Source organism: Schistocerca gregaria, chromosome 11, assembly GCF_023897955.1.
Source record: "Schistocerca gregaria isolate iqSchGreg1 chromosome 11, iqSchGreg1.2, whole genome shotgun sequence".
Classification (NCBI taxonomy): domain Eukaryota; kingdom Metazoa; phylum Arthropoda; class Insecta; order Orthoptera; family Acrididae; genus Schistocerca; species Schistocerca gregaria.
Genome location: NC_064930.1, coordinates 86030678 through 86047940, shown reverse-complemented (window position 1 = coordinate 86047940; position 17263 = coordinate 86030678). Strand labels below are relative to the sequence as shown.

At 38.5% G+C, this 17263-nt stretch overlaps 4 protein-coding genes and 1 long non-coding RNA gene across 18 annotated transcripts in view; 2 read left to right on the top strand and 3 right to left on the bottom strand.

Moving 5' to 3' along the window:
* LOC126295455 (zinc finger protein 708-like) overlaps positions 1 to 17263 on the bottom strand; it is an 885643-nt gene that overhangs the window by 666 nt on the left and 867714 nt on the right. The gene's annotated exons all lie outside the window — the stretch shown is intronic.
* Positions 1 to 17263, top strand: part of LOC126295459 (uncharacterized) — a 1097875-nt gene that overhangs the window by 250479 nt on the left and 830133 nt on the right. The gene's annotated exons all lie outside the window — the stretch shown is intronic.
* LOC126295452 (zinc finger protein ZFP2-like) overlaps positions 1 to 17263 on the bottom strand; it is a 909451-nt gene that overhangs the window by 380514 nt on the left and 511674 nt on the right. The gene's annotated exons all lie outside the window — the stretch shown is intronic.
* The window catches only part of LOC126295457 (zinc finger protein 16-like), a 356400-nt gene that overhangs the window by 4552 nt on the left and 334585 nt on the right, over positions 1 to 17263 (bottom strand). The window lies entirely within an intron of this gene.
* The window catches only part of LOC126295458 (piggyBac transposable element-derived protein 3-like), a 354659-nt gene that overhangs the window by 9258 nt on the left and 328138 nt on the right, over positions 1 to 17263 (top strand). The window lies entirely within an intron of this gene.

Sequence of the window (17263 nt, the reverse complement as noted above, 5' to 3'; positions counted from 1 at the left end):
GCATGAAGATCATTTAGATGACATCCTCTCTGTTCTTGAAGCCTGTACTGTTCTCAGATATATCTACTGCCAAGATGAACAGTGGAGGTCTCTTCTTATCAGTTCGATCATGACGCTTGTGTAGCATATTGAATCCATGGTTAAACAGTGCTTGATGCGGTCTTGTAGGAGGGCTGTTAGTTCTTTTATCTTCTTCTGGAGAACTGCCCAACTTGGGTATTCAGTCTGATAGCCCACAATCTTCTTCATGGTCACGTCAAATGATTGCACATAGCTCCAGTGCGGCATTGTTATTAGCTGCAGTGACCTTGAGGGTGTACTGAAATTGCAAAATTTCCACATCATTCAATTTATCCCCTGCATACTGAAAGTATACACGTAGGATATTACAAAAGTTCCTGTCACAAAGTAGCGCTACTTCTCTTCTATGTAGCCCTACACCTTCAGAGTTTCACTCATATCTAGTGACAGCAAATAATGGTGTCTATTGGGTGAACTCGGCATGAGTTGACTCTACAAGTTCTAGTGGCTTCTGATCACAGACAGTGAATGCTTACAACAGTCTTCTGTGTACTGATTGTGCAGTCTAATTACTGTGCATTAGTTTACCTTAATGCATGTCTCATTTGAGAACTGGAAAAGCAATTTGTCTCATCATGTAACAGCAATAACAGCTTATATCACCAAATTGTCCAACATGCCAGGTTGATAATCACAATTTCTGCACAAATTAGCAATACATACAGACAGTCATAACTTTTCTCCTTTATGTAGGAGCCTGAAAATCAGCTGAGAAGCTTAAGAACGCAGGTTTATTTACTACACATTATATTTCAACATCATTTTTCCAGACTTTTAGTCTTCATTGTTTCCAATCTTGCTCTTACAGAAAATTAAGGAAAGCACGATATTGACACAACATTCTTGTACTAATGTAACAAATATTGTGTTGTTGTGGTCTTCAGTCCTAAGACTGGTTTGATGCAGCTCTCCATGCTACTCTATCCTGTGCAAGCTTCTTCATCTCCCAGTACCTACTGCAGCTCACATCCTTCTGAATCTGCTTAGTGCATTCATCTCTTGATCTCCCTCTACGATTTTTATCCTCCACACTGTCCTCAAATACTACTTGGTGATCCCTTGATGCCTCAGAACGTGCCCTACCAACCGATCCCTTCCTCTAGTCAAGTTGTGCCACAAACTCATTTTCTCCCCAATCCTATTCAATATTTCCTCATTAGTTATGTGATCCACCCATCTAATCTTCAGCATTCTTCTGTAGCACCACATTTCAAAAGCTTCTATTCTCTTCTTGGCCAAACTATTTATCGTCCATGCTCCACTTCCATACATGGCTACACTCCTTATAAATACTTTCAGAAACGAATTTCTGACACTTAAATCTATACTCAATGTTAACAAATTCCTGTTCTTCAGAAACGCTTTCCTTGCCATTGCCAGTCTACATTTTATATCCTCTCTACTTCGACCATCATCAGTTACTTTGCTCCCCAAATAGCAAAATTCCTTTACTACATAGCAAAATTCCTTTACTACTTTAAGTGTCTCATTTTCTAATCTAATTCCCTCAACATCATCCAACTTAATGCGACTACATTCCATTATCCTTGTTTTGCTTTTGTTGATGTTCATCTTATACCCTGCTTTCAAGACACTGTCCATTCCGTTCAACTGCTCTTCCTAGTCCTTTGCTGTCTCTGACAGTCATCGGTGAACATCAAAGTTTTTATTTCTTCTCTGTGGATTTTAATACCTACTCCAAACTTTTCTTTTGTTTCATTTACTACTTGCTCAATATACAGATTGAATAACATTGGGGGAGAGGGTACACACCTGTCTCACTCCCTTCCCAACAGCTGCTTCCCTTTCATACCCTCGACACTGTAACTGCCATTTGGTTTCTGTACAAATTGTAAATAGCCTTTGGCTCCCTGTATTTTACCCCTGCCACCTTTGCAATTTGAAAGACGGTATTCCAGTCAACATTGTCAAAAGCTTTCTCTAAGTCCACAAATGCTAGAAACGTAGGTTTATCTTTCCTTAACCTATTTTCCAAGATAAGTCGTAGAGTCAGTATTCTCTCACTTGTTCCGATATTTCTACAGAATCCAAACTGATCTTCCCCAAGGTCAGCTTCTCCCAGTTTTTCCATTCGTCTGTAAAGAATATGCGTTAGTATTTTGCAGTTGTGACTTATTAAAAGTAATTTTCCTATCTGTCAACATTTGCGTTCCTTGGGATTGGAATTATTATATTCTTCTTGAAGTCTGAGGGTATTTCAGCTGTCTCATACATCTTGCTCACCAGATGGTAGAGTTTTGTCAGGACTTGCTCTCCCAAGGATGTCAGTAGTTCTAATGGAATGTTGTCTACTCCCGGGGCCTTGTTTCGACTCAGGTCTTTCAGTGCTCTGTCAAACTCGTCACACAATATCATATCTCTATCTCCTATGTCATCTTCATCTACATTCTCCTCCATTTCTATAATATCGTCCTCAAGATCATTGCCCTTGTATAGACCCTCTACATACTCCTTCCACCTTTCTGCTTTCCCTTTTTTGGTTAGGGCTGGGTTTCCATCTAAGCTCTTGATATTCATACAAGTTGTTCTCTTTTCTCCAAAGGTCTCTTTAATTTTCCTGTAGGCACTATCTATCTTACCCGTAGTGATATAAGCCTCTACTTCCTTACATTTGTCCTCTGTCTATTTCTGCTTAGCCATTTTTGAGACGTTAGTATTCCTTTTTATCTGTTCCATTTACTGCATTTTTATATTTTTTCCTTTGATCAATTAAATTTAGTATTTCTTCGGATACCCTAGGATTTCTACTAGCCCTCGTCTTTTTACCTATTTGATCCTCTGCTGCCTTCACTACTTCATCCCTTAGAGCTGCCCTTTCTTCTTCTACTGTATTTCTTTCCCCCATTCGTGACAAATATTCCCTTATGCTCTCCCTGAAACTCTGTACAACCTCTGGTTTAGTCAGTTTATCTAGTTCCCATTGCCGTAAATTCCCACCGTTTTGCAGTTTCTTCAGTTGTCATAGCCAATAGATTGTGGCCAGAGTCCACATGTGCCCCTGGAAATGTCTTACAATTTAAAACCTGGTTCCTAAATCTCTGTCTTACCATTATATAATCTATCTGATACCTTTTAGTATCTCCAGGGTTCTTCCATGTATACAGCCTTCTTTTATGATTCTTAAACCAAGTGTTAGCTACGATTAAGTTGTGCTCTGTGCAAAATTCCACCAGGCGGATTCCTCTTTCATTCTTAGCCCCAATCCATATTCACCTACTATGTTTCCTTCTCTCCATTTTCCTACTCTCGAATTACAGTCATCCATGACTATTAAATTTTCATCCCCCTTCACTACCTGAATAATGTCTTATCTCTTCATAGATTTCATCAATTTCTTCATCATCTGGAGAGCTAGTTGGCATATAAACTTGTACTACTGTAGTAGGCATGGGCTTCGTGTCCACGGTTCATATAAGGCTTCTCATATCTGAAATTCATATCCAAATTAATGAAAACTGATGAAATGAAAAGTGTACTTTTTGAACTGATTGCTATATGTGCCATTTAAATATCTCATTCTTGAAACAAAAATAAGCTTGGAAATCATTTCAGAGAATAGTATCATCAATTACTTTGTTCCAGTTCTCACCATAAAAAATGTGCTTTGACAATTTGCCTTACTTTTTGAAACCAGTGTCATCAGCAGTGACACTTTTCATTTAACAGCAAAAACATTAATTACAAACAGTTTTATTCCAAACTCACACTGCTTTACATGGCTAAAGTTGTGTTAACAAACAAAAATTCTAATTTCCTGCATTTTTTCATCTCGAACATCTTTAGCAAGAAAATTTCCTGTTACAATTACTGAGACTATTCACAACAGTATTTGCCCAGTTTTCGAAATATTTCACACACTGACAAAAACTACATACATTCTTATGGTATAGATTTTGCTTTAATAACAGACTCATTAAGAAAACTAGCTTATATCATGAAGCCTGTCAGCTGTTTCTGATTCTCCACGTCAGTGCAGTAAACTAATAAGTGTTCTATATTGAGAAAAATAATTGGTTCATTGGTTTGTGTGGTTGAAGGGAGCAGACTCCAAACGTCATCGATTCAGAAAAATAAATACAACAGTCTATGCATTATCAGCAGAGTTAATCCACTGAAATGAATGTTACATGAAAATACAAAGCTACTTATAAACTGTTGCTCTTGGGTATGTAATTCTCAAGCGAATTACATAAAGTTGCTACTTAAAGATCGACTTCCAGGCTAATAATGGAAACCAGTGTCACGATGTTTGTCCTGCCATCACACCAATCTGTCTCCATAGTCCCTGGCAATAAGGATCATACAGTATTAGTTGGTTAAGATACTAAGAATTGGAACACTTTTCTCTGAAAACTTACCCATACTTTGAGGAGAACTTACCTACAATTTTAGTTTTGGCCATGTTTTCAGGGAATTTATGTAAAGTTACTGATTGCCATCAACTGAAGACCCCAAAAACTGCACATGAGATCAAAAATTTCAGTAACTAACAGACAATTTTGAATTTCATGAGGACTGAGTCAAACAGCTCCTTGTCATAAAGGCCAATTAAGGGTTCACTGTCTGCCACCATAGAGCACTATATGCTGTAGACATCAGCTAAGTACAACCGATCAGATCACTCAGCCAGCATTAAGTTTTACTGTCCCTAGACGAATGACCAAGTTTCTTACGTTTCACATTTTTAATCATAGTGTTGCCTTCTGCTTTCTATGGGAGTTATTACACATGCTGTGCACTTGTTACAAATTGCAGGTGGTGTAAAAATAGGCAACAAAACAAATTTTGCCTCCTATCTGAACAGCATTTTTCTCTTTTCTGCTTCAACTCACAGAATTGAAGTAGAGTCATAAGATTAAATCTTAGATTAGATTAGATTAGTTTCCGTTCCATAGATCCGTGTTGAGGAGATCCTTGTGGATATGAAACATGACACGTTTTTTTATTTATTTTTTTAAGCTGAAATAACAATACTAATAGTATAAATATATAAACACATCATTTGTTTCTATTAAAAAATTCGTCAATGGAGTAGATGAAGTTGGCCACTAGTAAGTCTTTTGGGCTCCTTTTAAACTGATCTCTATTTGTAACTAAATGTTTTATGTTTGCTGGCAAATTAATGAAGATGAGTGTTCCTGAGTAGTGGACACCTTTTTGAACTAAAGTGAGTGCTTTTAAGTGCTTGTGCAGATCATTTTTGTTCCTGGTATTGTATGTATGAACTGAGCTGTTGGTTGGAAAAAGAGATACATTATTTAGGACAAATTTCATTAAGGAGTAAATATACTGAGAGGCAGTAGTTAGTATATCCAGTTCTTTGAAGAGGTTTGTACAAGACACCCGTGAGTTTACTCCACAAATAATACGTATTACACGCTTTTGGACTCTGAAAACTTTTGTTTGACTTGAAGAGTTACCCCAAAATATTATACCATATGACATTATGGAATGAAAGTATGCAAGCTTTTTCACTTTTATGTCGCTTATGTCTGCTAACACTCGAATTGCAAATACAGATTTGTTAAGGCGTTTCTGCAGTTCTGTGGTCTGCTCCTCCCAACTGAATTTATTATCAAGTGTAATCCCAGGAATTTAAGACTGTCAACCTCTTCTATCTGCTCTTCTTCGTACTTTATGCATATGCTGGGTGGAAAGCTCCTACAGCTTCTGAATAGCATATAGTGAGTCTTTTCGAAGTTTAATGTCAGTGAGTTGGCTTTAAACCATTTATTAATATCCATGAAAATATCATTAGTAGATCTTTCTAGAACTACAGTTGACATACTATTTATTGCAATACTTGTGTCATCTGCAAACAAAACGAACTCTGCTTCTGGCAGAGATCATTAATGTACACAAGAAAAAGCAATGGCCCTAAGATGGATTTCTTCCCATTCTGATGATGACTTAATTCACTAGTCCCTTGCACTGACACCCTTTGTTTCCTGTTAGCGAGGTATGACTTGAACCATTTTGCAGCACTGCCCGTGACACCATAGAATTCTAATTTATTTAAAAGGATGTTGTGGTTTACACAAATCACAGAAAATACCTGATGCTTGTAACTTATTATTTAATGAATTAAGTACATTTTCACTGTAGGTGTAAATAGCCTTTTCGATATCAGAACCCTTCAGAAATCCAAACTGTGTTCTTGATAATATGTTATTTGTGGTCAGATGGTTGAGAAGCTGCCTGTAGATTACTTTTTCTAAAATTTTTGAGAATGCTGGCAAAAGTGAAATCGGTCTGTAGTTTGATGGCATCTCTTTATCCCCTTTCTTGAATAGAGGCTTAACATCTGCATATTTGAGCCAGTCAGGAAATGTCCTAGTTATAATTGACTGGTTACACAAGTAACTTAGAATTGTACTAAACTCACAAGAACATTAACTTTGTTGATATTTCATCGTAACCACTAGAATGCTTTGTTTTTATAGATTTTATTATGGAAGTTATTTCTTTTGGTGATGTGAGTGACATATTCATGTTCCTAAAGCTATTTGTAAAGGCTAGTTTCAGATATTCAAGGGCATTATTTACTGATCCTGACTATCCCATTCTCTTTCTGGGTCTGATCCCTGAATATTGTGATGGTTTGCTGACTGATAATTCTGATGGTTCTGCCTCAGAGCCTAAGGGCAAAGTAACATGACTATAAGGAGCGATGGCTTGAGGCAAATTGACAATAGTGTAGAGTGCTGTGAGGAGATTGTATGTACGGTGACTTCTGGCTCTGTGCCAGATGTGTACAGTGTAATACAATTGCCTTGTTGTTCAGTACAACAGTGCAATATGCAGAGGCTGCAAGGGTAAGACACTGAGTCTGTGTCACTGTTTAGTATCGGAAACTGAGTGACAGGTGCGGTAACGAGTGTACCTTTTCATGACCATTGTGTGTGGGTTATACTGTGGAACAACACAGATATTTGATACCATAAGACTAGAAAATAAATGGGTAGGAATTATCACATCATAAACGTGTGAGACACATTCTGCAGAAGTGACTGAAGTCCAACATTGATACAGGTGGGCTAACTGCATGTCTTTACTCAACATGATGCCCCCTTTTCACGGCAAAGTTATATGTGAATTTAATTTCCTTACAGGTGTAGCACTTCCCTACTGCTGTCATATATTCCAACCTTCCTTCAATGCCCCTAGTAAAACACACCCACATGCTGCTGTGAAAGATGGATTTAAGCACCACAGAGGATTGTACAAACATACCATCAGTTGGCCATCATACACATTCCCATATGAAGGGCATAATAATAGTCATCTCAATGCAGAGAAGCAACTAAAAGAGTTAGGAAAAAAAGTAAATCACCTGGTCCAGATGGAATGAAAATTCGATTATACAGGGAGTGCTCTGTGGTACTATCTTTTACTTAGCTTGCATTTATCACCAACATTTCACCCAGCACAAAACCCCAAGTGACTACAATAAAGTGCAGATGATTCCCGTGTATAAGAAGGGAAAAGAACAGACCCACAAGATTACAGACCAACATCCTTAACATCAGTTTGCCACACATTCATAAGTCAAGTATGATAAATTTCTTTGAGGCTGAAGAGTTTCTGTCTACAGTTAACCATGGATTACGAAAGAATAATTAATGCAAAACTCAAATGGTCCTTTTCTCACATGATATCCCGCAAGCCATGTATGAAGAACAACATGCAGATTCCATATTCTTAGATTTATGGAACGCATTTAATACAGTCCCCACTGCAGACTGCTAACGAAGGTACCAGTAGGCACAATAGCTTGCCAGATATGTGAATAGCTCAAAGTTTCTTAAGTAACAGAAACCAGTAACTGTCCTTGATGGTCAGTGTTCATCAGAGACAAGGGTATCGTCAGGTGTGATCCAGGGAAGTGAGCTAGGACCGCACTTATTCTCCACATATGCAAATGATGTAACAGACATCACAAGCAGATATCTGCAGCGCTTTGTTGATGATGCTGAGATGTATGGGAAGGTGTCACCATTGAGTAACTGTATGAGGATGTAAGACAACTTAGACAAAATTTCTAGTTGGTGCAAAGAATGACAACTTGCTCCAAATTTTGATAAATTTAAGTTAATGCAAACGTCCAGGATATGCAATGCCAAAGGTTACAATATGGTATTAGTAGTGTACTGCTTGAGACAGTCACATTTATTAAATATTCAGGGGTATCATCGAAAAGTTATAGTAAAGGGAATAAGCATGTAATAATGGTAGTGTGGAAGGTGAATGGTCGACTGCATGTAGAACATTGGCGTGACCAATTAATGAGTACTGCTCTAGTGTCAAGGATCCCCCAAGGTCAGTATAAGGGAAGAAATCGATGCAATTCAATACAGTGTCACTACATTTTTTATCTGTAGGGTCAATCAACACGAATGTGTTATGGATATGCTTCATGAACTCAAATGGGTTGGCCTGAGTGTCTCATTGATACATATAGTCACACCATAGCTGCAACTGCAATGGAGAAGTATCTCTGTAGGAACCAGACAAAAATGTGGTTCCTGAGGACAGCCAGAAGCATTTTCATTTTCAGTAGCTGCAGGAAGCAACATCTGGATGATTGCTTAATCTGATCCCATAATGTTATACAACATAACCTGCAAATAGTTGAAAGCATGGGCAAATTACAGCTATTATTTCTCTGGGGAGCATACAGCTCCTCTGCATAGTTAAATGGTGATGGCACTCTCTTGGGTGAAATATTCCAGATGTAAAATAGTCCCTCATTTCACTCTTTAGGCAGGACTACTTAGCAGGCTGTTGTCATCAAGAAAAACAACATGAGCTTTCTAGGGGTTGTAGTATGTAAAGTTGTATCCCTTAATCAGATAGGCATGTTAAAGAAACTGAAAAGGAAAATGGTTAGGTACCCATTTCACATATAGGGAATTTATGAAGCACACTGGCAGGAATAAAAGGCTTTCCTGTTACACGAGTACAATTATCAACAAAAAACCAAATAGGAGGTAACAAAGAACTAGGTATAATAATAAATAAGAAAACAGGATTGGGTGTAAGCCTCTATCAGCCTAGTAATCACATAATCATTGCCATTACAGACATTAAGGCAATGCCCCCACTATGGTAGTACAAGTGTGTATAGAAATTTTGGAACTTTGTGGTAAGTCCCCATGGGACCAAACTGCTGAGGTCATCGGGCCCTAGGCTTACACACAAATTAATCTAACTTAAACTAACTTATGCTAAACACACACACACACACACACACACACACACACACACACACACACACACACACACACACACACACACACACACACACACACACACCCCTACCTATGCCCAAGGGAGGACTTGAACCTCCAATGGGGGAAGCAATGCGAACTGTGTCAAGGCGCCTGAGGCCGCATGGCTACCCTGTACGACAGTGTGTATGGCAACTAGCGGTTTGTAAGATTGATAAAAACGTTATGGAATCAGAAATGTTGCACAGATATTTAAACGAGACCAAAAACTAATTGTGTTGAGTGAATGTATTTGGTAGTAGGGAAAGGAAGAGAACAAAATATAGGAGGTGGTCATAGACCAGTAGAATTTTACACACGGCATAATTCTGTCATCGCTAACTCTTGGTTTAATAAGATTGATGAATGATGACTCTACATGTGGGAGAGACTTGGACACATGGCAAGGTTTCAGACTGATTATGCAAGGGTGCGATAGATATTTTGACACATTTGTTTTTACATTGTGAAACATTTCCATGGCAAGATATGAGGTTTGACCCTATTTTATTGCTTGTGAGTACAAATTAAAACTTGAGGGATGACATGTATGTGGCAACTTATGGACATCAGCCGTGAATAAATTGAAAAGGATCAGAGACTGTTGGGAGTTTCAGAAGGAGCATTAGGCAATGTTAATCTCGAACATGGGAAGAGAATGCAGCTGAAGAAGAAGGGTAGCTTTGAGACATGAAATAGGGCAGGAAACAGAAGATCAAATACGCATAAAACAAAACACTCGATAACACAGGGCATCTCGACTTCAATTTACAAAAGAAGGAAATATCAAAATATGAGAAATTAAGGAGGCAAAAGGGAATAATGACATCTAAAAAATGAGACTGGCAAAAGGTGTAAAGATGACAGGCAGGAATGGCTAGGGGGGCAAATGTAAAACCGTACAGTCCAGTCATATTAAAGTGACAATCCGTAAAAAGCCTGAATGACAATTTTTCGCAGTGCAGAAAAGCAGGAAGAAAATCATTGAAATTCTGAAAGATACCAACAGGGATGTGGAGCCAGGCCATTTCCAATACAGCAGCCACATATCTAGGTGTTTTAGTTGAGGATCCATGGCACAAATAAACCAACTGAGGTGGTCCCACGGATTTGCTATCAGTTTTAAATCCAGCTTGTCTGGTGGCCACGAGAGCATACTAGACTCATCCTGGTGCTCTTCAAACCACATGAGCTGTGTGACATGTGCACTATCCTGTTGGTAGGTGCCATAATGCCAAGGAATAAATAAGTGTAGGTGTGGACATGGCCTCTGAGGATAGATTCCTACTTGTGTTGCTCCACTGTGTCTTTTAGGATGACAAGATCACCCAGGGAATGACACAAAAACATTTCCAGACCTCCCTCCTCCAGGGTGGACCCTTCTCACTACCGTTGCAGTGCCATACATGCCACTGGATTTCTATCTGATGGAGCTTAAAACATAATTCATCTGAAAGGACTACATGTTTCCACTCATGAGAAGAATATGGGATTCCTCAGAAACTTTGCTCAGCGGAAGAGGGGTCAAAGTAAGGTATTTCTGAGGTACTTCATGCACCTTTTACCACGTGATATCTTCAGAAGACATGGTGGCTCAATCGTTGGCATCATGGCTTCTTAATTTGCACTCTATGTTTGAAACCCCATTATTACTTACTTTCAGTTTTATTTATGTAGCCATGCCTGTAGAACATTACTCTATGAATGTTTTCCATAATACGCTACTATAACATTGTTCTTATTTGTCCACTAATTTGTATGTCAAGTGAATTTATTTTAAAAAAGAACAAAATTATTTCTGTGAAATTCCTTTAGTGTATCTTGATGTTTCTTTCCTTCGTGAGATTCACACATAGAAATGCCACTTTGGTAAACTTACCTTCACATGACACTTGTGCCATTCAGAAAATCTGTGTTTTCAATGGTTCTGTGATTAGTCTTATCCATGGAAATGCACAAAATCCTCATGATGAAAAACAATATGAATAACACACAAGAAATTGAAAAAGATTGTAGCCCCTCAACGTACCATAGACATGTTACATAATACATGTGTGTGATGTATTGTGATATCCATTTGTGATTTTACAATTAATATGCCTTTATACTCCTAATTTCATAAGAAAGATGCTTTCAGTAACCTACTACGGACATGGGTAGATAAATAAAATAAAAACTATAAAAATAAATAAATAAAAACAACCATTAGTTTTCAAATACAGTTTTCAAATTACGAACGATGACCTTAACCACTGAGCCACTATCTATTCTGAAGATTTTCTGAGTTAAATGGTACAGTCAACTATCTACTGATAAGGCGAGACAAGTGTTCGCTTATTTTGACTCCTCTTTCACTGAGCGAAGTTCATGGAAAGTCAGGTGATGGCACTTGCTGTTTCTCATTACCGGTGGAAGTCCAGTTGCAGTGGTTGCATGCTAATTCCAGCTTTTGTCGCCAATAAACAGCACTCGCCACGGGTGCATGAACCAGGTACCTGAAGCTCTCTTTCCACATAACAACAACGATTTCACTGTTTGCTGCATCATCAGAATGTGCTTTACATACCCTCTAATGCCAATTCTGCCACCTGTCTTTGTGACGTAGGTGGTGGTGGTGATGTTTGGTTTGTCGGGTGCTTAACTGCGCAGTCATCAGCACCACTAGAAAGCCCCATTTTTTACACAGTCCAATTTAGCCATTGCCATGAATGATGATGATGATGATGATGATGATGATGATGATGATGATGATGATGAAATAAGAAGTACAAAACAAATACATAGTCCCTGGGCACAGAAAATCCCCACCCGGCCAGGAATAGAACCCAGGATCCTGTGATCCAGAAGCAGCAACACTAGCCACTGGAACATGAGCTGTGGACAAACATAGGTGGGGGTCACATTAATGTGATGATACCATGCATAACCACAAGAAGCATAGATACTCCTTATAACAAGATTAAAGACACCTTTGCATAAAAGTAGAGAAGAGGTGAAATACAGGCTGGCAATGGCAAGAAAATACATCTGAAATACTGGAATGGAATTTGTTAACATTTAACTTAAATTTAGCTCTAAGGATATCTTTTCTGAGGCTGCTTGTCTGCAGTGTAGCCTTGTATAAAAGTGAAATGTGGGTGACAGGCAATTCACACAGAACAGAATGGAACAGAAGCTTTCGGAATGGGATGCTACAAGAGAATGCTGATGATTGGATGTCAGGATTGAACAAAAATAAAAAGGCAGTGAATGAAATTGGGAAAAATAGAAATTTATGGCACAACACATCTGGTTGAAAGAACACATTTCATTTATCATCAAGGAATTGTCAATTTGGTAATGGAAGAAAGTGTGGAGCATAAATATTGATGAAGGAGACCAAGGTTTGAATACAATAAGCAGGTGATGACACACACAATAGACTAACTTGGAGGGGTGTACCAAACTAGCCTTCAAACTGAGGACCATGACAACCTCAACAACAACAACAGCAACAACAAGTCATTATTATCAAACAGATATTGTCAGAAACATTAAACATTAAGCTAATATTCATTAATATCGCAACTTTTAGTTTTATCTCTCTTCCACTGGGGGTGTTTTCGAATGGAGAATTGAGGACAACATTGTTCCCACAGGTCGAAGACCAAAAAGAGTCCGCTCAGAGCTCAGAATGCCTGAGCAAATCTAACTAAATTGAGGTGAGACTGGTATCCCTGATATTGCTCAATAACAATAATGCTTGTTTAACAAGTATTTTTCCTCAATATTCATCCCTGTAATCCACTTGCAGCTCACTTCAATCATCCTTTTCCAGAGAGATCCTATCAACCACACAAAAATGGGGAGTGGGACTAGTACATTCGGTCCCCGAAAGGCGTTATGTTCTTGCACAGAGCAACTTAGGAACCTACCGATGCCAGCAAAGAGTTTCTTCTAACAAAGAAGCTGTATCACTGGCACTAGATCTCAGGTTTCATGCCAACCATAAGAACTGGATCAGGAACTTTAACAGTGCTGTAATATTTATGGTAGTGACTTCTTGGATGTACACCTGCATGTTTAGAACTAAAAGTAAGTGCTCTAAAATTGTCAACTAATGACCAGTGTAGGTAGAAGGTGGGAAAGCGTAGACAAAGAATATAAATGACTGATGCAGAAACTCACCAGTATGTGAAACAGGTACAACAAGTTAAACTATTAACAGCAGACTAAAAGTTGCAGTTCAGAGGCTTTGACCAATCACCTGATTCAACTGCATAAATGACTGAGAAAATGAAAAAAGTGTCACTTCATTCCCACGTGTGTACATGCCCCTTAGTAACAGTGAGGAAATTTGATCAATCTCCAATACATCAAAATGCTGCAATTTCATAAGTGAAAAATAGATGCAAGACCCAAAAAATCTCATTGTAAAATCCGTCTGAAAATTAGTTGGAAGAAATGTTTGGAAAACTTCCCACAACATACAGTGTAACATCTTTGAAAAAATTTTATTTTAACCTAAATATCTACTGGTTTTCGTTGTGGACCATCTTCACAGGAGTGAATGAGTACAAAATGGAATAAAAGTACAAAATGGGGCTAGTAATGTACATTAAAAGATATAAAATTCGTAATAGGTACATAAACATAATATACTCATGAATACTTACAATGCAAAACAGATCATGTGACTACATCATTTCTTTTATGGCTTATAGAAAATCAAAAACGTCATTATAGATATAAGAAAAGAACACAACCTGTCCCATAAAAGTCTAACAGAGGTGTCCTAAATATATCAAAAGTTGATGTAGCGATGTACAAAGAGGCGAGAGCTATACAGCATAATCTCTGTAATATAAGCCAAGGACCATATCAAAACACCTTCTACATAAAATGTTCAGCCTACTTAATAGCCAGTATGTCCTTATTCGGCATGGGTAAGAGTAACGAACCATCATGGCATGGAAGTAATGAGGCCTCGGTAGGTGGCTAGAGAGAACTGGCTCCACACCTGCACATACAATTACCCGTAAAATCAGGAAGGCAGGGCGCTGAGCTCTGATGCCATGTCCTATCATGTCCCAGATATGTTTGATCAGGTTCAGACCTGACTAGATGGATGGTCAGCATATCAGTTGGAACATGAATCTGTGTTCTTCAAACCACTACATCACACTCACAGAATTGTGAAATGATGCACTATCGTGTTGAAAAATGCCACTGCTACCAGGAAACGATCGGCATAAAGGGGTATACGTGGTCTGGAATGAGTGTATGATACTCCTAGGCTGTCACGGTGCCTTACACAAGCTCCACTGGACCCATGTGTGACCCCATCAATGTTCCCTAGACCACAATGGAGTCGCAGCCAGCTTGCCTCCATCCCGCTGTACAAGTGTCAATTACTGTTTCCCTATATGATGACAGATCTGTGACCTCCCATAGGCATGATGATGAAGATATCGGGATTCGTCAGACCATGTAATGCTCTACCAATGCACCAACTTCCAGTGCCCATGGTCACATGCCCATTTCAGTCATAGTTCCTGATGTGATGTTACATTGCACATGCATGAATTGTTGGCTGCAGACGCTCATTGTTAGGAGTGTTCAGTGCACTGTGTGTTCAGACTCACTCGTACTCTGCCCAGCGTTAAAGTCTGATGTTAGTTCTGCTACAGTTCACTGCTGTTCTGTTTTACCAGTCTGACATCTGTAATGAGAGGTAGCTGCTCAACCCCATGATGACTGGATGTGGTTTCACTTTGGTATTGGCATGTGCTTAAGACATCCACCACAGCATTCCTTGAACACTCAAAATGTCATGCTGTTTCCATAAGGCTAATGCCAAACCTCCAGGTCATCACAATCAGCCTTCAGTCAAACTCTTATAGATCGTGCACCTTCCCTATTCTACACAACAGCTCACTCATTGATAATATATGCAAAGTACATCTACATGCACAGTGCATGAATTATCAGTGAGTGTGCTGCCTAGGTGTAGACTGGAGAAAGAGATCATAATCATCTACACTGTAGTATTGCACACTGTAACATTAATAGTCCACTATGTGTACAGGGTGTATACACAGAGAAGGAAAAAATCCCCGGAAGTTTCCCACAGATGAAAAAACCCTTTTTCCATGTTACGTGGCAGTTTATTTTCCCTTGGAACTTATCAATCCTTTGAATAGTTATGGATTTATACATGAGCACAGAATTTCTTGGCACCTTAGAAAACGAAACTCAAGGAAAGGAAAACACGTTTTGTAAAGGTCTTTGATTTGCAGCAACATGTATGCTGCATATTTTCATATTACGAAAGTATGAATTCAAATTCCACCAAACATTGCATGTTACCTTCCGAATCATTGAAATCGCGATTGCGATGCGCTTTTGCAAGCCAGTCACAGCTCATTTCACGCGATCTCGCCAGCTGATGACAGCAGATATTCTAAGTATACGAGACGTGATATGGTCTGCCAATAACTGTTCAGTAGCGTGAACTCAAGTTAATGGTTTAAACTAAGATACATAGTGTTGCTACATGGTAAACAAAGATTTCACATTTAATATTGCTCTCTAAGGTTAATAAGCTGCAAGAGAAGCTAAGCTTTCACATATAATGTTAATATGTTTTGCGCGTGCTACACTTTAAAATACATCACACATGTGCCCGTAAAAGTGCCCGATCTTCTGAGCTTAAAAGTCTTCTAAATGGTTCGTCATCTAAGAGTCAATTTTAAAATGAGAGTCAAATGCTCTGTGATTTAAAAAATTCATTTTATTTTCTCACACATAGTTCAACTTCCGCAAAAGGAAATTTGATTTGAAAGCAATGCTTTTCAAACCACCATTCGCAATGTTTTCCCGTGACCTGTTAGAAGCAGTTTCATTTCAGCAGTTGGGACAGAGTGTCAGATGACATGCACCACAATGCTTACACAGATACGATGACATAGGAAGCCTGTATGTACATACTTGCAAAACATTAAAAGACTAAAACATTAAAAGAAACAAGACATCAGAAGATACTTCAAGAGCATTGGAACTTCGTGAACCATACAAAATGTGCACATTTAAAATGCATACTTAAAGGGCACATTCGTATGTTCAGATTCCCAATGAAGTAGGCCTCAACCTGATATTAAGCTTTCCAGTGTTGTTTTCGGGATGTAAATTTTCTTGGAGTACCAGTACTGTAATATCTCATGTTTGGTACATTATTATGGCGTAATGCCATATGCAATAGAAGATTACAGAGTGAACTCTAGCCAATAGTATAGAATTAAACACTTCGTTTCAAATACATTGACTGCCTCAGTGGAAAAGATTAATAAAAGCCAGATTTTTTTTTAGCAAACCGACAAAAATAACTTCACTGTTCTGCAAGGCAATTTATGCTTGCCTGTGAGAAATGTGGGAATAAAATTTAAAACTAATAACATATTTTAGCCTTCCATAATTATACGAATCTGTTTAATTTCCTTGACAGCTTCCTGCCACAGAAATCTGTTTTGTTTTTATTTGATATGAGAGCAGTAAATGACGAGGAAACAGCAAAATCGCTAAATGTATACACGGATCACGTGGAGACTACCCACATCCTCATTATAACTCAGACTGCTCTGTGCATCAGCCCCGGATCTACGATATTTCTGAACTGGGGCAATAGTATATAGTGGCACCCTCTCCCCAACCCTTCCCTTGAGCATTTAGGAAGACGTCAAAAATTGGAAAACTCAAATTTTCAAAAATATGTTCATCTTGTGGCGCACATCTTACTGAACAGTCTGATACATAAACATAGGTGTTCGAGGAATTGTAAGACATGTTATTTGGTCTTAGGTGTGCCAAAATGCAGTGCCATGCCTCTTCACACAGTAGTCTTCAATCACACATCT